Below are 17852 nucleotides of genomic sequence, written 5' to 3'. Positions count from 1 at the left end.
ACACCAATGTGAGATCTTCCAACATATCAAATCCTCTTCAAAGGGTAAAATTTATTTACTTTTTTCCAAAATAATTATAAATTTTTTATTATTGTTATAAATATTAAATATTTATAAGAAAAGCTATTATTTTCAAATTAATTATATAAGATACCAAAAATATAACAAATAATTTTCCCTCAAAATAATTGTACATTAATTTTTGTTGTAGTGCATTTTTTTATATTTAAATATTGGGAAATTAATATGTCTATTTATGATTTTTTTTTTAAATTATAAATTATTTTATGTGAATTATATAAAAGAAGAACAAATATAATGATTTTTCATTAAATGAATAAAACGTGCAAATACTTATTTTTTGAATTTTCGTATGAAAAAAAAAAAAAAAACTTGCTACTTTATAACATTTTGACCTAAGTAAAAATAATATAGTATTCAAGTTATTGTTTCGGCTTCTATCTAGGTTTAAATTAAAATTTAGTTGATTTAAATTATAAGAGAAATATATTTTTAACTCCTTTTCTAACTACAATTTTTGTTTATATAGACAGAGTTTTAACCTTTTATATTATTTGAATTCATTGCCAAAAAGGTGAAATTGTTTTTAACCTCTATTATTTGACTTTTATTTTATCCCCACCTATAACCAATGTTTTAAAAACTGGACTAGACTGGACCTGTCGGTCTGGCCAATTGGATCGGAATGGCTTTGAACCGGGGTTGGACCGCTTGAACCGGCGATCCAACCGGTGAACCGACCGGTTCAATTAATTTGTTTTTTTTTTAAACAACATCAAAACCACGCTGTTTTAGAGGGGGTATATCTTGCGCTTCCCTATTGGCTGCAAACTGGAAGTCTAGAAAGTGGAAACTGTTATATTTATATAAATATATATATTGTTGGTTAAAAATAAAGTGTAAGAAGAGTTACACTTTGAAAATAACCTTTGAAAATAAAGTGTAAGAAGGGTTACACTTTTAAAGTGTGAATTAAACACATGATTAAGTTTTGGAATGTTACAAAACTTAAGAGGTATTTACCATATGATTAAGTTTTGAAATGTTACAAAACTTGAAAGGTTAAGGAAGACAATGAGTCTTCTCATCTTTGTAACTTTATAAAACTTAAGAGGTTAAGTGTAAGAGAGTTACACATTTGAGATTAAATCATGTTTAATGTGTGAATTAAACATATGATTTAATTTTTGAATGTTACAAAGATGAAGAGATTGAGGAAGACAACGAGTTTTTTTTCATCCTTGTAACCTTTTTTCAACCCTAAGAGTGCTATATATGACTTTTCTTCTTTTTGAAATCTTATGCAGAAAGGTGAAAAGGCTTGATCAATCCCAAGACTATTTCCATTAGTTTCCTAAAGATTTCTAGAAGTGGGAGGAAATAGAGTCTTTGGACAAAGTTCCAAGAACTTGTTTGAGCCTTTCTTGTGTTCTTCTTCTTCTTCTTCTTATTTTGTATCTTTGATAGTTTTATTGTATCAAAGTGAGTGTTTGAGAATGTTTCTTTTCTCCATTGTATCCAAATTTTCCCAATAATCAAAGACTCTATTTACAATGGAAGGAGAGACTATCAAGATTATGAACCAAGACCTTGTGAGGTTGGATCGTTTTGATGGTTCCAACTTCACTAGGTGGCAAGACAAGGTGAGATTCCTTCTCACAGCACTCAAGATTTTCTACATCCTTGATCCTACCTTGGCACCGTTACCGGAACCAAAGGAAATGACACACCTCAAGTGGTGGCGGCAAGGAAGAAGAGGGAGGAGGATGAGCTCATATGTAGGGGTCATATTTTGAATGCCTTATCCGATAGGCTATATGATCTCTACACCAACACCAATTCCGCGAGGGAGATTGGAGGCTCTTGAAAACAAGTACAAAGCCGAGGAAGAAGGTACCAAAAAGTTTCTTATTTCTCAATACATAGATTTCAAATTTTTGATGAAAAGCCTCTCTTACCACAAATTCATGAGTTGCAAGTAATTGTGAATAAGTTGAAAGTTCTCAAAATTGAACTTCCGGAGGCCTTCCAAGTTGGTGCTATTGTGGCTAAATTACCATCAAGTTGGAAAGGTTACCGAAAGAGGATTCTCCACAAGAGTGAAGATTACTCCTTGGAAGAGATTCAAAAACATCTTCGCATTGAGGAAGAATCGAGATCAAGAGACAAAATGGTGGAAGAGTCCAATGGTGGGACTAACAAAGCCAATGCGGTTTCAAAGGCCAATCATCCTAGAGGTAAAAATAACAACGTCAAAAGGAATTCCGGAAATTATATGAGCCCAAGAAAAATCAAGAGCAATTTAAGGGCAAGAAAGGTCCTTGTTTTGTGTGTGGAAAACCCGGGCATTATGCTAGGGAGTGTAGGTTCCGAAAGGACCAAAAAGGGGCTGTGGTGAATGCAATTGATGAAGAGATCATTGCAACACTAAGCGATGTGTGCGTTGTCCAAGGAAAGGTGCAAGGATGGTGGTATGATACTTGTGCCACAGTTCATGTTACCTATGACAAATCTCTTTTCAAGACCTTTGAAGATGCAAAGGGAGATCAAGAGGTTCAAATGGGCAATGAAGGAAAATCCAAGGTGCTTGGCAAGGGCACTATTGAAGTTGTTTTTACCTCCGGCAAAAGGGTTACCCTTATAAATGTATTGTATGTCCCCGATATGAATAAAAATTTGGTTAGTGGGGATTTGCTTGGCAAACCGGGTATCAAAGCGGTGTTTGAATCCGGTAAGCTAATTTTATCCAAATCGGGGAACTTTGTGGGAAAGGGGTATTCTTGTGATGGGATGATCAAACTTTGTACCAATGACAATACCTATAAAATGGCTTCTACTTCCGCTTATATGTGTGATTCAAATTCTTTATTTTTGTGGCATAATAGGCTTGCACATGTTGATTTAAGCACTATTAAAAGGATTGTGAAATGTGGTTTGATTGCTTGTGATACCAAGAAATTTGAAAAGTGTGAAATATGTGTTAAATCAAAGATGATTAAAAAGCCTTTTCATAGTGTTGAGAGATCATCTAATTTGCTTGATTTAATACATAGTGATCTTTGTGAACTTAATGGCATGTTAACAAGAGGTGGAAATAGGTATTTTCTTACATTCATAGATGATTGTTCTAGATTTACCTATGTGTTTTTGTTGAAAAACAAAAGTGAAACTTTCAATGCCTTTAAAGTTTACAAAGCCGAAGTTGAAAATCAACTAGGAAAAAATATTAAGGTGCTTAGAAGTGATAGAGGTGGTGAATATTTCTCTAGTGAATTCAATTCTTTTTGTGAAGAATATGGCATAATACATGAGTGCACCGCACCCTATACACCTCAACACAATGGCATAGCGGAGAGAAAGAATAGAACATTCTTGGAAATGGTGAATGCTATGTTATTGCATGCTAAATTGAATTTCAATTTGTGGGGTGAAGCTTTGTTGACTGCTTGCCATATTTTGAATAGAATTCCTATGAAGAAAAATGAGATATCTCCATATGAGTTATGGAAAGGAAGGAAGCCTAATATAGGTTACTTCAAAGTGTGGGGGTGTCTTGCTTATTACAAGAAACGGATCCAAATAAAACAAAATTGGGTCCAAGAGCCATTAAGTGTGCATTTGTAGGCTATGCCTCAAATAGCAAAGCTTATAGGCTATTAGACTTGGAGTCTAATGTGATAATTGAATCAAGAAAGGTAGAGTTCTTTGAGAATTTGTTGAGTGATAGCAATTCTCAAGTACCTACTAGTGTTGGAGAGTCTCAAGAGGAGACACCTTCAAAGGTTGTTGAGCAACCCATTGTGCCTCGAAAAAGCCAAAGAGCTAGAAAAGAGAAAGTGTTGGGATCGGATGAGATTGATTCTCAAAGAATTTCCTTTTACTTAGTAGAAGGAAATAGAGAAGATATTATAAGAAAAATTCCTATAGTACTTCAAATAGAGGAGGATCCCAAAACATACAAAGAAGTTATGGCTTCTAGAGATGTTGCTTTTTGGAAAGAGGCTATCAATGATGAAATGGATTCAATTATGTCCAACCAAACATGGGAATTAGTAGACCTTCCACCAGGATCTAAACCAATAGGGTGCAAGTGGGTATTTCGAAGGAAATATCACACCGATGGTATGATTCAAACCTTTAAGGCCAGATTAGTAGCTAAGGGGTTTAAACAAAGAGAAGGTATTGATTATTTTGATACCTATGCGATGGTGGCTAGAACAACATCGATTAGGATATTGTTTGCTTTGACATCAATTCATAATCTATTTGTTCATCAAATGGATGTCAAAACGGCATTCTTCAATGAGGATCTCAATGAGGAGGTCTACATGGAACAACCGGAAGGTTTTGTTCTATTGGGGAATGAAAACAAAGTGTGTAAGCTTGTCAAATCATTATATGGTTTAAAACAAGCTCCCAAACAATGGCACGAAAAATTTGATCATGCTATTCTTTCGGATGGATTTAGACACAACAATGCGGACAAGTGCTTATATTCTAAGACTTGTGATGACTATATGGTCATAGTGTGTCTATATGTGGATGACATGTTAATCTTGAGTGATGACATGAAAGGAATAATAGAAATGAAAAGGTTTCTATCCTCAACCTTCAAGATGAAAGATCTTGGAGAAGTTGATACTATATTGGGTATCAAAGTGAAAAGAAATAGTGGGGGTTATGCTTTGAACCAAACCCACTATATTGAGAAAGTAGTTAGCAAATTTAGTCATCTCAAGATTAAAGATGCTAATACTCCATTTGATTCAAGTATAAAACTTGAAAAGAATGATGGTAGATCGGTGGCTCAACTTGAATATGCAAGTGCAATTGGAAGTCTTATGTATGCTGCTCAGTGTACTAGGGCTGACATTTCATTTGCAGTTAGTAAACTAAGTAGGTTTACTAGCAATCCAAGCGTGGAACATTGGAAAGCTATTGGTAGAGTTCTTGGTTACCTAAAGAATACCAAAGAACTAAGCCTCCAATATTCAAAGTTTCCTGCTATACTTGAAGGGTATTCAGATGCAAGCTGGATATCGAGTGTGGGAGATAATTTATCTACCACAGGTTGGGTGTTTACACTTGGTGGTGGGGCTGTCTCTTGGGGATCCAAGAAACAGACTTGTATATCACACTCAACCATGGAGGTAGAGTTTATAGCTCTAGCTGCAACTGGAAAAGAAGCTGAGTGGCTTAGGGATCTCATGATGGACATCCCTTTTACTGCAAATAATGTGTCAACAGTGTCGATACATTGTGACAGTCAAGCCACTCTAGTTCGTGCGTACAGTGGAGTGTACAATGGGAAGTCTAGACATATAAGCATTAGACATGATTATGTGAGACAATTGATTCAAAATGGAATCATCTCAATCTCATTTGTGAGGTCAAGTGGAAACTTGGCGGATCCTTTTACTAAACCTCTTACAAGAGATTTAGTAAGGATAACATCTAGAGGGATGAGACTAAAACTCCTTAAATAAAACTCACCAATGATGGTAACCCAACTTAATACTAAGAAATGACTAGTCTTAAGTTCAATGGGTAAAAACAAGTCATTGATAAGTGGGTTGTGGCAGCATTAGAACATGTGAGTTCCATCCGTGATGATTAATGCTGGTTGTTATCGTTGGAGGGTTAACCTTAAAGCTTTTAATAAAATTCAGTCTATGTGTGACAAGCATCTTAAAGGAAACAAGGATGCTGGAAGAATTTCACCTATGTGAACTTAGGGGTGGTGCCGCCTCTCATGAGAGTTGGAGTTTCTTTCAAGAAAGTTCATGAATGGATTGAGCACATGGCCATAAAAGTGTTAAGCAAGAAAATAATGGGCACTCGTGTGGTTAGTGGAAGTGTGTGTGTTGTTACCGGTTTCGTTACAAGGAATAACTGGTTCAATGCTACAAGCAACCTGGGATTTTAACGGAGCTTTGTGACAATTACACTAAGGTAAAATTCAAATCGAAAGATATTTTATTTTATACATTTTCACTGTTAAGGTTATAAGGGTTGATGTTTATTTTTAACCAAGTGGGGATTGTTATATTTATATAAATATATATATATATATATATTGTTGGTTAAAAATAAAGTGTAAGAAGAGTTACACTTTTGAAAAATAACCTTTGAAAATAAAGTGTAAGAAGGGTTACACTTTTAAAGTGTGAATTAAACACATGATTAAGTTTTGGAATGTTACAAAACTTAAGAGGTATTTACACATATGATTAAGTTTTGAAATGTTACAAAACTTGAAAGGTTAAGGAAGACAATGAGTCTTCTCATCTTTGTAACTTTATAAAACTTAAGAGGCTAAGTGTAAGAGAGTTACACATTTGAGATTAAATCATGTTTAATGTGTGAATTAAACATATGATTTAATTTTTGAATGTTACAAAGATGAAGAGATTGAGGAAGACAACGGGTTTTTTCTCATCCTTGTAACCTTTTTTCAACCCTAAGAGTGCTATATATGACTTTTCTTCTTTTTGAAATCTTATGCAGAAAGGTGAAAAGGTTTGATCAATCCCAAGACTATTTCCATTAGTTCCCTAAAGATTTCTAGAAGTGGGAGGAAATAGAGTCTTTGGACAAAGTTCCAAGAACTTGTTTGAGCCTTTCTTGTGTTCTTCTTCTTCTTCTTCTTATTTTGTATCTTTGATAGTTTTATTGTATCAAAGTGAGTGTTTGAGAGTGTTTCTTTTCTCCATTGTATCCAAATTTTCCCAATAGAAACCCTCTCATAGCAGCAGTTGCCGCCTCCCGCTTCGCCCTTCCTCGACGCGCAGCCGTCTGCTACACCCAAACGACTTCCATCGGCGTCCGTTACAAGCCGGAAACTGTCCCTACCGTCACCTGTTCCCAGTTCCACGCGGAGTTGGAAGCCAGCGAAGCTCCCTGCTGCTGTTAACCACCCCGACCGGCTCCCGCTGGTACCCCCCCTGCCGCTACCAACCCCCCCGGCTCCGACGTTGGTTAGTCCTTTTATTATATATTGAAATTTCAATTTTGATTGTGGACGTTGCTCTGTTTGCCGACTTTTTCTAAGGGGCCTTACTTGTGTAGTCAACACCTGCTTCCAGACAGAAAATGGGCAGTGTGGGTCTATGACTCTATGATCATCTTGAAATATTGCAGGAATGATGAGCAAAGGGCCCTCAAAACCAAGCTCTTTTTCAAACTTTTTTTTCTTTGGTCTTATAATTCTCTACTTCTTATTATTAAACTGATGCTTGCCTTCCCACATTTTAACATTTCTTTAGTTTAAGAAAACTTTGTCTCATAATTTTTAACATTTTATTATATATCTGATCACACATAGTGACATAGAAAAGGATTTATTAATTTTTTATAATATATAAAATAATAAACTATATATTTATGACGTCACCGGTTTGATAGCGGTTCAACCGTCGGTCCAACCAATGAACCGTGAATCGGTAACTTTTTCGGTTCAATGACCGGTCCGATTTTTAAAACATTGCCTATAACCATTTAGTATGGACCCATCATCTCCTACTAGTTCATAAACTCAATGCACTATGAGTTAGTTTTAGGTCATTCAATGGTCAATGCTTCTCTCTTCCAACATATTATGACTACACTTGACTTATATGAAACTATGCAAGATAAGAGAGAAAGAGAGAAATATAAATTAATAAGTTTTCATTATACTTGGAAGTAGTCTCAATAAAGCATGAGGAAGAAAAAAGTTGTAGCAAGCCAAGAGAAAGGAAGAAGACATGAATACACTGGACTTGGAATGGGCATCATATTTATGGTATAGTAATCAATTTTTTTCTTAATTAGAGTTTAAAAAATTATGGTATATATGCATTTCCTTAATTAGAGTTTCAACAATTATGGTATAAATTTCCTTAAAAATTTAATTGGATTTCTAAAATTTGTGTTTGTTTAAGCATTGGAAAATGAGAAGGAGAAGTTCAAGAATGCAATTGGGAGTGGATGAGCAATAGGTCTAATATGAGAAACTGCCATAGAAATTATATTATAGAAAGATAACAAGTTCAAACCCCTTCATTCTATACCTTTTGCTTCCAATTTTCTACAAACCACACAACTAGTTTGAGTCACTAGTCATCATCAAACTTAAGATAACATAGCACTCAACATGCCTCTTTTGTTTTTCATAAGCTACATGATGGTGTGTGAAAAAGAGGAAAACAATTCATTCTTTTCAATCAATTTTATTTAATTACTCAAATGAAAGAAAGTTTTGTTGTGTTTCCCCACTTTTTAAACCAAATCCCCGTAAATAGTTACCTTTTGTGAACTGTTTTTAGGCTCCTGCATTAACATTATGGTTAAGATTCAATTTTAGTTTGTTTGATTTTTTTGTCCCAAAATTATATGAGACTTTTTAGTAGTAGAGCCAAAAACTTTTCTTAGAGGGAAAGTGAAAATTTTATGCAGTATAATAACCATTTTTAAATTAAATTTGATATTAGTTATGAGTATATAAAATATATCAAATTCATAAAACAAAAATACTAAAAGTTACATAAAACAATGATTAAAGAAAATTTTGATTTTATGTAAAAGTGATCTAAATTCAAATAAATTAAAGTAGTAGTAATAAATTTTGCTAGATATTTTTCAATAATTTTAGTAATTTTTAGTAAAAGCAATCTTGAATTTTATTTTTTTTTTTAAATTCAATAATATTTATACTAAATTTTAGGATGTTTTTTTTTTTCAAATAGCTAAATATAAATTAGTGGGGGAATGATTTTTTATTTAAAATTATCTATTGTATAATAATATGAAAACCATACCATTAATAACATGTCAAGAAAAATATAAGTGCTTAATTAGAGATCGATAAAGATTGTTTATAGTTCATGTTATCCCATTAAACTATTTTATTTTTTGTGATGTAAAGTAAACATAATTTTGTTATTATGAACAATTACGTAAGCAAAAAATTACTAAAGAGGTATAATAATAATTTTTTTTATTATAAATATGGTTTTTTCAAACCCACAAAGGCAAAAGATTTTATAGAAATTAAAAAAAAATAAATTTATGAAGGAGAAGTTTGTTTTGAATGAAATTTTTTTATAGCGACATTTTTTTTAAGAGGGATGATAATTTTTTTAAATATAAAATATTTTCAAAAATATTAATAACATTTTTTTTTCCAAAAACAACAAATGAGAACAACTTTTATCTTTTTGACAAATATTAAACAAAATAATTCTTAAAATTATTTATTTTTAATTTTTAAAAAAAATATATTTTTTGCATTTTAATGATTTAATTATTTTAATATTTTAAAACAATTTAAAAATGGTCCTTCCAACTCGAATGATCTTACTATCATGTGATATATTACAAATCAAACTAGATTTGTTGTTAATATTTTATATATCTCATAAAATGCGTATAATATTTTTCTCCCTTTTTTAAAGTAGTTGTTAATTTGAAAAATTTATAAATATTATCTTTTATGTTGTAAAAAGCAATGATTTTAATAATTGAGATTTAAAACAATTGGCTATATTTAAAGTGAAAAATGTGTTCTAACTCTAGTTTAGGGGGAAAAATAGAAACAAAAAGATAGAAATAAAAAATTTAAACCAAAAAATATATTCATCAATTTAAAAACATTTAAAGTTTCAGACACTAGGCTATATTTGGGATGTTGGAGTAGAAAATGAAAATGAGAAATCAACATCATTTTCTATTCATTAATATATTTTGATCTATTTTTGAGAATGAAAATAGATGCAAAAACTTCTTTGTTTTAAAAACTAAATCCTAGTCACTAGGATTTCAATTCCTCGAATCCACATGATATTATAATTCTTATTTATTCCCATTCTATGTCCATTTTTATTTTAACAAGCTAAAATGTGCTTTTGGCCCTTATACATTACTTTTCAACTTTTTTCCTAAGATACATTTTCTTTGGTGGGACCATTAGATGAGTTTTATTTTATTTTTTTAATTTTAAAATGTATTGGAAAATGTCTAAATTTCTACTACATGGTGGTCATTTCCAAGGAAGAAAATGTCGATATTTCGGGATTTATCGCTCTTCGATATATCGCATGGTCAACGCGGGTCAACGAAAGTCAGACGTGCTACAGTGCCTCTCCCATTTGCTTGCTGCCGAGAGGATTTGAACCCCAAACCAACCACCTGGGCTAACTTGTCCTTTGAAATATAATATGCAACAAATATATATATACTTAAACTCATTATATAAAGAAAATATAAGAATATTTTGAAGAGCAAATTAATTATAATTATTTTATAATTAAATGCAAAGTCTTTTAATTAATTACCAAAAATATAAAAATTATATAATTTTCTTCATAATATTTTTAATATCATTAATAATTAATTAAATATTAAAAAATTATATATATATATATATATATATATATATATATATATATATATATCATTATTTATTTTATATTGTTTAATACAATTGAATTAAATGGATCATATTTTAATACTAATATATATTTTAAAATTAGACATATTATTATCAAATATGATAAATCATGTTATACATATATCAAAATTTTCAATAAAATAACTTTAAAATGTCTATTATACTTCTAATTATATTATTATGAGGTTTTCCTTACATTTTCATGAGTTTTTAATAATTTTAAGTTTACCGATATTTTTTTTCCAAAATATCCGCCGATATAACTCCGATATATCCAATATATCTCCGATATATCCGTAAAATCAAAATACCGATATATCCATGATTACTGATATTTTTATCCTTGGTCATTTCCACATTGTCTAGTTCTTTAAGCTCTATTTACAATATATGTCATTCATGTTGCAATTCAAGGTTAGCCACAAGCATAATAGCTCATACTTCAAAGAATTGGAATATCTCATAATTTCCAACCCATATGAGTGTTTCAATCAAACCTTCAGCAACAAATCCAAAATAACAATTATGTTTTGATATGATCAGTTATAATGCTTAATAGCATTACTAACTTTGTAGTTATTTGCAGCACATATATTCTTTTATAATTTAATCAACATATTCCATAAATAACCAAAAAAGTAGTCAAAAAGTGGCAGAATGCTCTTGAAACCAATTCACTTGAGTGAAATGGAGGAGATAACTCACCCTTATGAAATCTAATTTGTGATTCACAAAGTTCTCATATGGTTAAAGTTTTCATAATCTCTAACCAATAACTTCTAACAATATATTTATTCAACAATAACTCAAACAACTAACATAAGGATTCATGGGTAAGGTACTCCGCCCTCAATCCAATCGGGGGATCAAATTGATTATAGAAACATGAGTTTAATTAGTTGATTTATTAGTGAACAAGGAAAAATATTATCTAGATGAGTGAATAAATTGACTTTGAAACTACAACGATTAATTACTATTGCTATAAAACAAGCTTGTAGTTTATCTTCGTTATCTTTTCTTAATAATAAGAAACAATTTGAAAGAACCGAGTCAACTGCTAGAACTACTGGTCTTATAACCAAAAATAAATAGGCATCTTCCATCAAGAACCAAAGCTTAAACACAACTCCATAAAAAATTGGCTTCATTAGAAAATTTTTATGAAGCTTAAATTCTAAAATAGAACCTCTTATCCCATTAGAACCTCATCTCAAATATTTCCATTATTTTTATTGAGAACCTTATCTCCAAAAACTATCTCAGTTCCTAACAAGTGCATAAAATTTTCACTTGTTGTCTAAGAAAAGTTAATGGTGTTGAAAAAAAAACACAACTTTAGCACAAAAACAAAAAAAAAATCAAACAAACTAAAAATGAAACACAAAACAAATTAGAAGTGATGCTTAACCACATTAATAATGTAAGAACCCAAAATTAGTAAGTAATATTAATGAAGATTTGGTGTAAGTTGCAATGCTTCCTGCATGTCCATAATGATTTTCATTGTTGATCTTATCTCCAATGTTCTCCGATTTAATAACCAACTTGATAAATTCATCGGGGTTCTCATCAAGATTCTTGTCCTCCTACGTACGTCTTGAACCCAATCAGTTTCACCATCAAATAAATCTAGTTCATGAGAGATTTTTTCATATAAAGACTCCAATTTCAGCCATAACCCCACTCCAGTTGTCTCTTTGTTGCATTTCCTTAAAACACTATCACTAAGATGCAAGATTACAGTGTGATATGCTGTTTCGAGTATCTTTGTCTTTTGTGTCTTTCTTATGGTGCTCGAAAAGTTATTTTCTCCTTATAGCGCTTGTGCAACCTTTTGTTGAACCAAGATTACTCTCATATGTTGCCGCTAAATGCCGGAGTCTCCCTTGTCACTGAATTATTACATCTCAAACTTAGTTGTAGTCATCTTTAGCAAATCCACACTCATCTCACCAATTGTGAGAATATGAAGATGAAACAATCAACCAAATTAATATAATTCAATGTAGAAACTTCTTGCCACTGCAAAACTACCCATGCAACAAAGAAGAAGTCACACACACAAACACCAAAGAAACAATAATGAAGACACAAAGGTTTATGTGGTTCAAGTCAGAACTGACCTAAATCCACAGATTGTAGCAATAGTTTTCACTATTTCAAAGTCAATGATACAAGGCAAAAAACATATTAGAACGATTTCTCCTAAGTTAGACCCCAAATTACAAGCCTGAAATCATATGCTCACTTTCCTTAATTTATTTTTTTCTGCCATCCTTAATAGTAGGCCACAAACATGGTTTGATTTACACTGTGTGTCCTATTCCATATTGTTTCCCAAAACCAATTTTGACTAATTATTACTTGATCAATATCATAAGGAAATAAATCTCATATTTATTTTTCTGGAAACAAAAAATACAAAAAAAAAAAAAAAAAAAAAACAAATGTCCTAATCAATCGTAAAATCTGGTATGATGATAAATGTCCCGAAGCCAAAAAATTTTACACTACAAATGTCTTACATCCTACTTCACCTACACTCTTGGTTTCATGCATGCAATTATATACATGTCCCTGTTACCTCATAAATAACTAGTTAGTTTCCTACTAATTTAATACTACAATGCCAATGTTCTGAAATTAAATGGTAATGAAACCAAGGCTAATATAGTTACTCTATATTGTCTTATGAATTTTTGTTTGCTATTTTTATGAACTTCATCAAGTATTAATTTATATTTCCTTGCGCCCTAAGAATTTCTAAAAAAAAAAAAAAGTGATTATTTTATACATTTAAGATGTTTTTAATTTAGTACACTAATCCAAGTTGGGACCAAAAGATTTTATTATTTAAGATTATTACTTTACTAAACATTTATATCTTGAGGTTTTCTTTTACTACATAGTCAATATTCTCAAATAAAAAACTAATGACACCAAGGCTAATATACCATACCCAATAACTTTTACCTAAAATTAAAAATCATACAAATGTTTTTTTTGTTTTGTTTTTTCATTAGATATATGATAGACACTAAAAAAATTTTATTCTTCCAAGAAACTTTCATAATATTAAATGAAATAAAAAAAATACTTAATGATTTAATAGTTCAATTTAATAACTTAATCCCTTGGATTATATGTTATAGTAATACCATAAGTCATTAAATAAATTATTAATTAAATTAAAAATACAAAATATATGCTTGCTTCCGACTCCACTCATGCCATTGTAGTGACTACTAATAAGAAGTATTCCTACATTATGAAAATGAAAATGAAATTTAACTTTAGAGGAAAATAAATAAATCTACATGATGTGAATTTAAAAATAATGAGCCTCTTTCATGTTGTATAAGTTAAAAAATAAATAAAAAATATTAACCTTGATCAAAATACTAAAATCCATATATGTGACACTTGAATTTTATAATGTCATCATTGATAATGATACAAAATGGAATGGATTGTTGAAACATTAGTTGCAACACAAAATGCTACTCTAGTTTCTTGTTGAATTGACAACAACCAAAATTGTAATGAACAACTGCCTACCAACATCGACATCTTAGGATTCAAATGGTAACTGTTACAATGGCGGAAGCTTTGATACATACATCGTTAATCAAGAACACAAAGATAAAATAATAAACTCAAATGGTACATGAGGTTTTAACGTGATTCGGCCAACCATGCCTATGTCCATGGATGAGAGAGAATCATTCCACTATACAATAGAGAATATTACAGGGCAGAACCATAACATTACAAATGACATAACCAAATACAACTATTGGGTTCTTAAAACATCCCCTTTTTCCCCACTCTTCGTATCCCTACCCTACCATGAGCCCTTTCGCTCCATCAAGTACCTCCCGTTCTTCCTCACATCTCTATTCACCTCATATAGTCTTTACAGACTCATTTTCATCTCAAAACATTTTTCCCCCCATGACCTAAAATATTTATAGAAATATTTCCAACAACTTTCCTTATTCTATAAGGAAATATAATATTACAATAATATATTAAACTTAGGAAATATTCTATACAATATTATTTACAAAAAGGAATCTTTACTAATTAGAAATTTGGGACAATTCCCAGCAATCTCCACCTTGGACCAAATTCCATAAAGTCAATCTCCAATTTCTCCATGACATAGGCTTTTTGTATCATATCACCACGAGAGAGTGATTGACTTCATCTTCAACTAAAATTCTTTTTGTTTTCATTTTGTGTGCTTTTGTAATCTTTTACTCTTCTAGAAATCTTCAACCCAAGCTCTGATACAACGACAAAAGCTTTGATGCAAACATTATAAATTAAGAACACAAAGATAAAATAATCAGCACAAACCGTTTATGAGGTTTTAATGTGGTTTGACCAACCCTGCCTATGTCCATGGATGAGAGAGAATCATTCCACTATACAATAGAGAATATTACATGGTATAACCAGAACATTACAAAGGACATAACCAAATACAACTATTAGGTTCTTGAAACATCCCCTATTTCCCCATTCTTCGTATCCTTACCCTACCATGAGCCCTTTCGCTCTATTGGGTACCTCCAGTTCTTCCTCACATCTCTATTCACCTCATATAGTCTTTACATACCCATTTTCATCTCAAAACATTTTTCCTCTCATGACCTAAAATATTTATAGAGATATTTCCAAAAACTTTCCTTATTTTATAAGGAAATATAATATTACAATAATATATTAAACTTCGGAAATATTTTATACAATATTTTTTACAAAAATGAATCTTTACTAATTAGAAATTTGGGACAACTCCCAACAATCTCCACCTTGGACCAAATTCCATAAAGTCAATCTTCAATTTCTCCATGACATAGGCTTTTTGTATCATATCACCATGAGAGAGTAATCTACTCCATCTTCAACTAAAATTCCTTTTGTTTTCATTTTATGTTCTTTGTAATTTTTTGCTCTTCTAAAAATCTTCAACCCAAGCTTTGATACTAGTTTTTTACAAAGACGAAAGCTTTGATGCAAACATCATTAATTAAGAACGCAAAGATAAAATAATCAACACAAACGCTACATGAGGTTTTAACGTGGTTCGACCAACCATGCCTACATCCACGGATGAGAGAGAATCATTCCACTATACAATAGAGAATATTACAAGATAAAACCAAAACATTACAACATAACCAGATACAACTATTGGGTTCTTGAAATATCCCATGTTTCCCACTCTTCGTATCGCTACCCTACTATGAGCCCTCTCACTCCATTAGGTACCTCCTGTTCTTCCTCACATCTGTATTCACCTCGTATGGTCTTTACAATCCTATCTTCATCTCATAACATTTTTCCCCTCATAACCTAGAATATTTATAGAGATATTTCCAACAACTTTCCTTATTCTATAAAGAAATCTAATATTATAATAATGTATTAAACTTAGAAAATATTATATACAATATTCTTTACAAAAATGAATCTTTACTAATTAGAAATTTGGGACAATTCCCAACAATCTCCACCTTGGACCAAATTCCATAAAGTCAACCTTCAATTTTTCCATGACAGAAGCTTTTTGTATCATATCACCACGAGAGAGTAATCTACTCCATCTTCAACTAAAATTCCTTTTGTTTTCATTTTGTGTTCTTTGTAATCTTTTGCTCTTCTAGAAATCTTCAACCCAAGCTTTGATACTAGTTTTTTACAAGGACAAAAGCTTTGATGCAAACATCTAATTAAGAACACAAAGATAAAATAATCAACACAAACGGTACATGAGGTTTTAACATGGTTCGACCAACCATGCCTACATCCACGGATGAGAGAGAATCATTCCACTATACAATAGAGAATATTACAAGACAAAACCAAAACATTACAAATGACATAACCATATAAGATCTAGGACGCAAGCACCACTATCAAATTCGAAGAATGACAAAGAAAAACCTATGACGTGATCACCATTACCAAAATTAAAGAATGATAAGAGATAAGACCTAAGCGTGATCGTCATGACAGAAATTAAAGGATTACAAGAGAAAACCTAGGATGTGATTGCCATAACCAAAATCAAAGGATGATAAGAGATTAAACTTGAGATGTAGTCGCCATGACCAAACTTGAAGGATAGAAGAGATAAAACCTAAGACATGGTCACCATGACCAAAATCACCTAAAATATAAATAGGAAGAGATTATGCAATCTATGATCGAAATCACTTAAAACATGCTCATAATGAAAGGATGCGGTCTACAACCAAAATTAGCTTACATGAAACTAAAATAAGAAAATATATTATCAAGACAATGAATCTAAGATGAATAGACTACAAAGGTATCAAGCACAAGACATAAAGGTCATAAGACCACTACATTCTGGAATATGCTCATCAGCCATGCAATAAAAAAGTCTTAACCTCAATCAATATTGCCAAACAGGATCATGCATATTGGAAACTGTGTTAATAAAACAAAACTAAATAATAGACAACAAAAAAAATTACTAATAAAGCCTTTGAGTCTAAATACAAGTAAGTCAAAATAAGACAAGTCAACTATCAAAATAACAGGTCATCACAAATTTACCAATAATCTATCAGGCCCTACCATGATGGAAGATACTAAAATCAATGTCCAAAAGGCACATGAAAGTTCGACTGCTAGCCCACATCCTTCTCTAATCAATAAAGTGATATAAGGTCACATATCACAATGAAATGGGTAGGCTCAAAAGAACATATCAGCCAAGCTCTAATATTATAGATACAAGTGTGAAGATATCAAATGTGGAATATCTAGGTATAAACGAAATGTAAGTAAAAATCTAAATCAAACCAAGGTGGAATATCAGGCTCATGAAATGATGGCCACCTATCATTTGACCATAACCTCAAACATCGTGCTCTCAAACATTCACATTATTAGCACTAAAGATTAGGTATTCATCCAAATATAGTCATACTAATGTCTCTAGAATCATGTGAAAGGCCTCACACCAAACACATTGTATAACCTCAAAAATGATTTTCTCAACCATAAAATAGTCAATAATCTCATTGTGAAATCGACTAACTCTCTCATCACAAGCCAACCCTTATCATGCAAGACTCGCCTCAAGTTCAATCTTTTCAAATCTACTTGGTCAAATCATAGAAAGAATACAAAAAAGAGAGAATAGTATTGTGCAAGACTAGAATGCATAGGGATGTAAAGGTCATAAGTCAATAGCAAAAGGTGATACTGGACGAGACTCAAAATGGATAGGTCTAGGTCTCAAGGGTCAACGTTTACAAGTACTACTTTGATCATAAGACAAAATGGGTCACAATTTCAAACTCCCTAAGTCAATCATCTATTCCTAGGTTATCAAGCTCAATATCCTCCATGATGG

The sequence above is a fragment of the Vitis riparia genome, chromosome 7 (assembly GCF_004353265.1).
Source record: "Vitis riparia cultivar Riparia Gloire de Montpellier isolate 1030 chromosome 7, EGFV_Vit.rip_1.0, whole genome shotgun sequence".
Taxonomy (NCBI): domain Eukaryota; kingdom Viridiplantae; phylum Streptophyta; class Magnoliopsida; order Vitales; family Vitaceae; genus Vitis; species Vitis riparia.
The sequence above is the reverse complement of the archived record's forward strand: the minus strand, read 5'-3'. Positions refer to the sequence as shown.